The following is an 8,745-nucleotide window of genomic DNA, read 5'->3' on the forward strand; positions in this document are numbered from 1 at the left end:
TTACGGGACCCCTAGGACAGCCCCTCCATGTCTTAACCCTCAACTTAAAAGATCAATACAGACTGTATGAACAGTCTGAGACTAAAACTATCCAAAAGTCAACTGATGCATCTTGGTTGAACAGATTCCCACTGGCCTGGGCTGAGACTGGGGGCATGAGACTGGCCAAACAGCACCCACCATTGATGATATCTCTAAAGGCCACAGCCACCCCAGTATCTATCAAACAGTACCCCATGTCTCAAGAAGCTTACCAAGGAATGAGGCCCCATATCAAAAAACTCTTAGATCAGGGGATCCTGATCCCCTGCCGGTCACCTTGGAACACTCCCTTATTGCCTGTCAAGAAACCAGGCACGGGCGATTACTGACCTGTACAAGATCTCAGAGAGGTTAATCGCAGGGTGGAAGATATCTACCCAACGGTCCCTAACCCCTACAACCTGTTGAGTGGGTTACCCCCTTCCCATATCTGGTATACTGTGTTGGACCTCAAAGATGCCTTTTTCTGCCTGAGGCTCCACCCCTCCAGCCAGCCTATCTTTGCCTTTGAATGGAAGGATCCTGAAATGGGGCTGTTGGGACAGCTGACTTGGACCCGCTTTCCACAGGGGTTCAAAAACAGTCCCACTTTGTTTGATGAGGCTCTGCACAGAGACCTGGCTGACTTCAGAGTCCAACACCTGACATTGATCTTACTGCAGTATGTAGATGACCTTTTACTGGCAGCCCACTCTGACGAAGAATGCAGGGAAGGGACGGCTGCCCTCCTTGAGACATTGGGAACCCTGGGATATCGGGCATCTGCCAAAAAGGCCCAGATTTGTAGACAGCAGGTCACATACTTGGGCTACCAAATTAGCCTAGGTAAAAGGTGGCTAATGGAAGCCCGCAAGCAGACCATCACTGGCATTCCGGTTCCCAGAGGACCCCGACAGTTGAGGGAGTTTTTGGGGACTGCGGGGTTCTGCTGACTCTGAATACCGGGGTTTGCAGAGATGGCAGCTCCCTTATACTCCCTTACCAAACAGGGGGTCTTCTTTGATTGGCAGCCAGAACATCAAAAGGCTTTTCAAGACATTAAAAAGGCCCTACTATCCTCACCAGCCCTTGGCCTTCCACACTTAACTAAGCCCTTTGAGTTGTTTGTAGATGAAAAACATGGTTATGCCAAAGGAGTCTTGACTCAACAGATAGGGCCATGGAAGTGACCAGTGGCATATCTGTCCAAGAAGCTTGATCTTGTGGCGTCAGGATAGCCACCCTGCCTGCGTATGGTGGCTGCCATTGCAGTGCTCATCAAAGACGCTGGAAAGCTGACCATGGGCCAGCCTCTGACCATCAATGCCCCCCATTCCATTGAGGCGTTGGTCAGACAACCACCAGACAGGTGGCTGTCCGATGCCAGAATGACTCATTATCAGGCTATGCTTCTAGACACAGACCGGGTCCGTTTTGGTCCGGTGGTGACTCTCAACCCTGCCACCCTGCTGCTCCTCCCCGAGACGCCAGAACAACATGATTGCCTCCAGATTCTCGCTGAAGTCCACGGTACCAGACCAGACTTGACGGATACCCCCATTCAGGAGGCAGATTTTACTTGGTACACAGACGGCAGCAGTTTCCTGGACAATGGAGAGCGCCGAGCAGGAGCCGCTGTGACCACTGAGACTCAGGTAATCTGGGCAACAGCCCTGCCGCCAGGAACATTGGCCCAGAAGGCGGAACTCATCACCTTGACCCAGGCCCTCCAGATGGCAAAAGGTAAAAAGCTGAATGTCTATACAGACAGCAGGTACGCCTTCGCCACAGCACACATACATGGAGAAATATATCGGAGGAGGGGCCTCCTAACCTCAGAGGAAAACGATATTAAAAATAAGACTGAGATTCTAAACCTGCTAAAAGCCCTGTTCTTGCCCCAGAAACTGAGTATTATCCACTGCCCGGGACATCAAAGAAGAGACAGCCCCGAGGCCCGAGGGAACAGGATGGCTGACAAGGCTGCTAGAGAGGCTGCAGCTGCCGTTTCTGCGGTTTCCACTCAAGCTTTCCCTCTGGCCCAGAAGGAATCAGAAGTCCCGCCTTCAGCTCAGCATTATGATAAACCAGACTTAGACTTACTAAAGAAAATGGGGGCCACCCTTTGGCCAGAAAAGGGACTATGGACTTACAAAGATAAAGTGGTAGTACCCCAGAAGCTAACCTTAGAGATAATTAAACGGTTCCACCAGATGACCCACCTCGGAGCTAGGAAACTCAAAATACTCTTGGGCAAAGATAGAAAAAAGCATTATCTGGTACAAGGTGAGAATGTCTTCCAGCAGGTAGTAGATGACTGCTCAGCATGTGCACAGACCAATGTAGGAAAAACCAAGATCACTCCAGGAGTCCGGATGAGGGGGCACAGACCAGGTACTCACTGGGAAATCGACTTCACAGAAGTAAACCCTGGGCTATATGGCTATAAGTACTTACTAATATTTGTAGATACCTTCTCTGGTTGGGTTAAAGCCTTTCCCACCAAACATGAAACAGCCAATGTGGTCTCCAAGAAGCTATTAGAGGAGATCATTCCCAGGTATGTACTTCCCCCGGTATTGGGGTCAGATAATGGGCCTGCCTTCGTCTCCCAGGTAAGTCAGTTGGTGGCTAAGCTACTGGGGATTGATTGGAAACTACATTGTGCCTATAGGCCCCAAAGCTCAGGACAGGTAGAACGTATGAACAGAACCATTAAGGAGACTCTAACCAAATTAACGCTTGCAACTGGCACTAGAGACTGGGTACTCCTACTCCCTCTAGCCCTGTATCGTGCCCGAAACACTCCAGGCCCTCATGGACTTACCCCGTTTGAGATACTTTACGGAGCACCCCCACCAGCCATACACTTTTATGACTCTGATGTTGCCAGCCATGCTAATAATATGTCTCTAAAAGCCCACATGCAGGCACTCCAGATCATCCAGAACGAGGTCTGGAAACCGTTGGCCTCCGCCTATCAAGAACAACTACACAGGCCGCTGGTACCTCACGACTTCCAGGTCGGAGACTCTGTATGGATCCGCAGGCATCAGACTAAAAACTTAAAACCCCGCTGGAAAGGACCCTACACTGTTCTGCTCACCACACCAACGGCCCTCAAGGTAGATGGGATAGCCGCTTGGATCCACGCGTCCCACGTTAAACCAGCTCATTCATCCATCGGCAGGCAGGCGACATGGAAAGTTCAACGCACTCAAAATTCCCTAAAGATAAGACTTTTAAGATAGTTATTCTTCTATGTCTGATTGACCGGGGAGGAGGGCAAATTAGCCCCCACCAGGTCTACCGATTAACCTGGCAGGTCGTTTCCCAGACAGGAGATATAATCTGGAAAAAGACTGAAAACCATCCCCTTTACACATGGTAGCCCACCCTCACACCTGATTTCTGTAGTCTGGCAGCTGGTTTAGATACTTGGGACATCCCAGGAACTAACCCCGATACCATGTTTAGACACCGTCGGGTGCTTGTTAGCTCTAAATACCCCACGCCAGGGTATAGCTCCCAAGCGTCAATAGATGGACTGGCGAGGCAAGACTTCTATGTCTGCCCCAGAGACAAGCGAACTCGAGAGAAGGCCAGACAATGTGGGGCTCTAGACCATTATTATTGTGCAGCCTGGGGATGTAAAAGCACTAAAGATGCATATTGGAAACCCTCCTCGACCTGGGACAAGATTAAAGTAACGAGGGGATGGCCAAAAGATGCAATAAGAACAACTTCCCTTCCCCTCAGCATCACTTTCACCGATCAGGGAAAGCTAGCCAGAGAATAGATAAAAGGATACACATGGGGTTTAAGATGGTACCTGTCCAGACCCGATCTGGGACTTGTCTTTAAAATTCAGCTCAAGGTAGAGGCGACTACCAGAACAGTAGGACCCAATCTGGTACTTACAGAACAAAAACTCCCTTCCCCTCGAGTACCACCTAAGATAAAGCCTTCCCAAAAGATGACTACCCCAAAAGCAGTTGTCTCCCCTCAACATACCTCCGACTCCCCTCAACCAACCTCCATTGCCAAAATCCAGAGAGGCACAGGAGATAGACTCCTCAACATAATATTCGGGGCTTACTTGGCCTTAAATGTTTCCGATCCGGGTAAGACTCAAAAATGTTGGCTGTGCCTAACTTCTAGCCCACCATATTATGAGGGGGTGGTTATCCTGGGAAACTATAGCAACTCCACCAGCGCCCCAGAGACCTGTAACTCCCTTCCTAGCCATAAGTTAACCCTGGAAGAAGTGACAGGGCAAGGATTTTGTTTGAAAATGGTCCCTTTAACTCATCAAGACCTCTGTAATCAGAGCCGGCCACTTGCTGCAGGAAACTACTACTTAGCGGCAGGACCAGGGACCTATTGGGCCTGCAACACTGGTCTAACCCCCTGTGTATCGGCTGCAGCATTTAATCAGAACTCTGAGTTTTGTGTGTTAGTAAAATTATGGCCTAAAGTCACATATCATGAGCCTGAATTTATATACCAACATTTTGAAAAGTTAGTCCGGCCGCGCCGGGAACCAGTGTCCCTGACCTTGGCATTGCTCTTAGGTGGCATTACCATGGGGGGAATAACAGCCGGGATAGGTACCGGCACCACAGCCCTAATACAAACAGCCCAATTCTGAGAATTACAACTAGCCATGCATACAGACTTACAGGCACTAGAAAAGTCTGTCAGCGCCTTAAAAAAGTCTCTAACATCCCTCTCTGAGGTAGTGCTCCAAAACAGACGAAGATTAGATATTCTGTTTTTACAAGAAGGAGGACTCTGTGCAGTGCTAAGAGAGGAGTGCTGCTTCTATGCAGACCACACTAGATTAGTAAGAGATAATATGGCCAAACTCAGAGAAAGGCTCAAACAAAGACAGAAGTTATTAGAATCTGAACAAAGTTGGTTTAAAGGGTGGTTTAACAAGTCCCCATGGTTTACCACTCTAGTCTCCTCTATAATGGGACCATTAATTATTATTCTCCTAATACTGCTCTTTGGGCCCTGTATTCTAAATCGCCTAGTCCAATTCATGAAAGACAGGCTATCCTCGATCCAAGCTTTAGTTCTTACTCAACAGTACCATCAACTAAGACAATATGAACCTGAGCTACAAAAATGAGAGAGACCAGACCTCCCAAATGAAAGATTCCATTCGAGTATATAAGAAAATGGGGGAATGAAAGACCCCCTCCTGCTTTAGCTGCAGTAACGCCATTTTGTGCTAGGCCCAGAACAGGCAGGGATGGAAAAATACTGAAACAAAAGTGAGCCAGAGGACAGCCCAGTCTCTGTCAAAACAAAAATATCTGCAGTTGACCACCTGGACCGGGGTAAAGACACAATATTTTAAAGACACAATATTTTGCCATACGTGCTGAGACAAGGACGAAAAACAGCACCCTGTCCCAGAGGAGGGACCAAGGCCACCCTTTTTTGAAGAACTTGAGGCTTGTCCCCAGTTCACCCTGGTTTCATTTAAATTAACCAATTAGAACCCTCTTGCTATGCTTCTGCTTCTGTACTTTGCTTCTGTCCCCCAAGCCCTATAAAAAGGGGACTGCCCCTTTGTCCGGCGCGCAAGTCCTCCGAGAGACTGTGTGCCCACAGGTACCTGTGTAAATAAACCTCTTGCTACTTGCATCCGACGTGAGTTGTCTCGCTGTTCCTTGGGACGGGTCTCTTCATACGGAAGATACCCTCCGGGGGTCTTTCAATACCATCATTGCTCATAATAAATACCCACTTCTAGAAAAATATTTAAAACCTAAGACACAAGAAAACATATTGAGGACTTTAGGGGTGTTAGGTAGTAGCTGTTAAAGAGAATTGTATCACACTTTCTAAATTTTATCAAAGGGTACCAGCCTGGGATTGGTTGCGTCTACATTTAGAGTCATGCTCAATGACTATAGTCAATCCTCTCCTAATTCTAGAGTTTTCTTTATATCTGATAGCATTTTTTCCTCTAAAATTTTTCAATCTATCCATTGAGAAAAGTTACTTTTGGTGTTTACTTTCCATTCTCTATATTAGGCTTTTGTCTCTTTTGAACCTGCACAGACTAATCATGGTGTCACAATTTGTGTTTCTTCATATATGTATCAACTCTGCTGTTTCCAGATAATGCTGTTTCTTGGAGTTATCCACCACCTCTGGCTCTTACAAGTTTTCCTCCTCTCCAGCCTTATACATTGCTGAGCCTCAACAAATGTGTTAAGATGAAGAAAACCCATTTAAAAAAGAGTGGTTCAAAGCCTCTGACTCTTACTATGAACATTTTCTAATTGAGGCCATTTACTACCCCATGAAGATATTTACAATATATACCTCTGTGAAAGTAAAAATGACTTTTCTCCATTGGAATATAGCTGAGTATATTACATTTTATGGCTTGTCTCATGTATAGGAATAGTTGGATAATACAACATGTACTCCATTTTTAATGTGTCCTGTGTTTGGTTTGTGATTTTATCTTATTTTGAAACAATTTTTAATTTGTTTTAATTTTAATGTTTTATCTTGAGAAAGATAGAGAAATGGAAAGCTTGTATATCAAATACAGACCATAGAGTATTAGAAAGGATCTAAAAGATGTTGACAAAGATGTAGTATGAACAAATATATTGTTTGAAATAAATTTACATGTTGGTTCAAAGTAACAGCTATATAATTGGACTTGTAACCAATTAAAAAGAAGAGAAAATATGCTTAATATTAGAAACCTAGCCAGCTTCATGTGATAGCGATGTGATGGATTTTACAAAAAAATTTACTAGAGATTCTTTACTAGGCTAATTTAATTCCTTACTACATTGTATACATTCTAAACTTCTCTCTATAAATCCACAGGTAGGTTTAGCCAATTATCTATGGCTTGGGAACTTATTTCACATAAAAGAAACTCATTATAATCGGTACAACCGCTTTAAAGGACATAATGAATATTGCCATATATCTACTACATTTGGAAGAATTTACCATAACTTCCCATGAGTTAATACTTTGAAGAATATTCTCTATTTTTGTGGGTGAGAACAGATGCTATAATAGCATGCCACTTGTACATTAGATTTAGGTTTAATTCAATGAAATAACAAGGGGCTATTATATCTAAAACTGAAAATAATCAAGCAAAGTACTTTCAGTTATCAACAATGTCTTAGTATATTTGATCTAAGTAAACAATATTTTTATTAACAAATAAGATATGAATCATCAAAATATAAGCAATTTAAGCTATATTACTTCTGTGTACAAGAATATACCCATGTTTGGACAAAGAATTAAAAAACAAAATAAAAAGGATATCTAAAGTAATCTGCAACAATTTAAAAAAAAAATAACTTTAAAAGAAATCACCATCCTTGACCTCAAGCAGTACTACAAGCCAATAGTGAAAAAAAAAATACATGGTATTAAAGAAAAGACATGTTTATCATTGGAATTGAATGGAATATCTGAAAATAAACCCACGTACCTATGGACAGTTGATTTTCGATAAAGAATCCAGAATTGTATAATGAAAAATTTTAAGCATCCTCGACAAATAGTTTTGGTCTAACTGGATGTCTATACGTAGAAAAATGAAAATAGATTTATTCTTATCATTATGGACAAAACTTAAATCTAAGAATATATATAGGACCTCAACATAAAACCTGATATACTAAACCTCATAGAATAGAAAGTGTGAAATACACTCTAAGGTCTTGGCACAGGAGACAAGTTCCTGAACAGAACACCAATTGTTTAGGTTCTAAGATCAAAAATTGTTGAATGTTCCAACATGAAAATTCAATTTTCTATAAGGCAAATGATACTGTCAAGAGGAGAAATTAGCAGCCTATGGATAGGGAATGAGTTGTCACCAACCTTACATCTGAAAGAGGGATAATATCCAAAATTTAAAAAGAGCTCATAAAACTAGACACCAACAACCCAAATAACCCAATTTTGAAAAGGGGGTACAGAGATAAACAGAGCATTCTCAACAAAGGGATATTGAAGTTCAAAGTCCATAGCAATATTCAAAATGCAAATCATATCAAAAGTTTATTTATACTGATCAGATAGCTAAGATCAAAAACTTAAGTGATTACAAGTGCTGGGAATAATATGTAACAAGGAGGTCACTTAGACATTGCTTGTGAAAGGGCAAACCTGTAAAAGCACTTTGGAAATCAATATGGCAGTTTCTCAGAAAACTGGGACTAGTTCTACCTCAAGACCTAGATTTACCACTTCTGTGCATATACCTGAAAAGAAATCCCAAATATCACAAAGACATATGCTCAACTATGCTCATAGTGGCTTTATTTGTAACAGCTTTATTCGTAATTATTAATAGATACAGAAGCATCCTAGATGTTCCTTTACTGAAGAATTCATAAAGAGAATGTGGTATATGTACATAATGGACTACTATTCAGTTGCTAAAGATCAAGACATCATGAGTTTTGCAGGCAAATGGATAAAATATAAGAATATCATTCTGAGTGACATAACCCAATCTCAAAAGGATGTGTATGGCTTATACTCACTTGTAATTAGATATTAGCCATAAAATGCAGGTGCCATGTTATATTTCAAAGATCAAAATAAGTTAAACTGGAAGGGAGATCCAAATGACAAAGCTTAAGTTTCACTTATAATGAGGAATTAAATAATCATAGGAGGTATATGGAAAGAAGGGAATTGGAGGGAGCT

This window comes from Micromys minutus, assembly GCF_963924665.1.
Source record: "Micromys minutus genome assembly, chromosome: X".
NCBI classification, from domain to species: domain Eukaryota; kingdom Metazoa; phylum Chordata; class Mammalia; order Rodentia; family Muridae; genus Micromys; species Micromys minutus.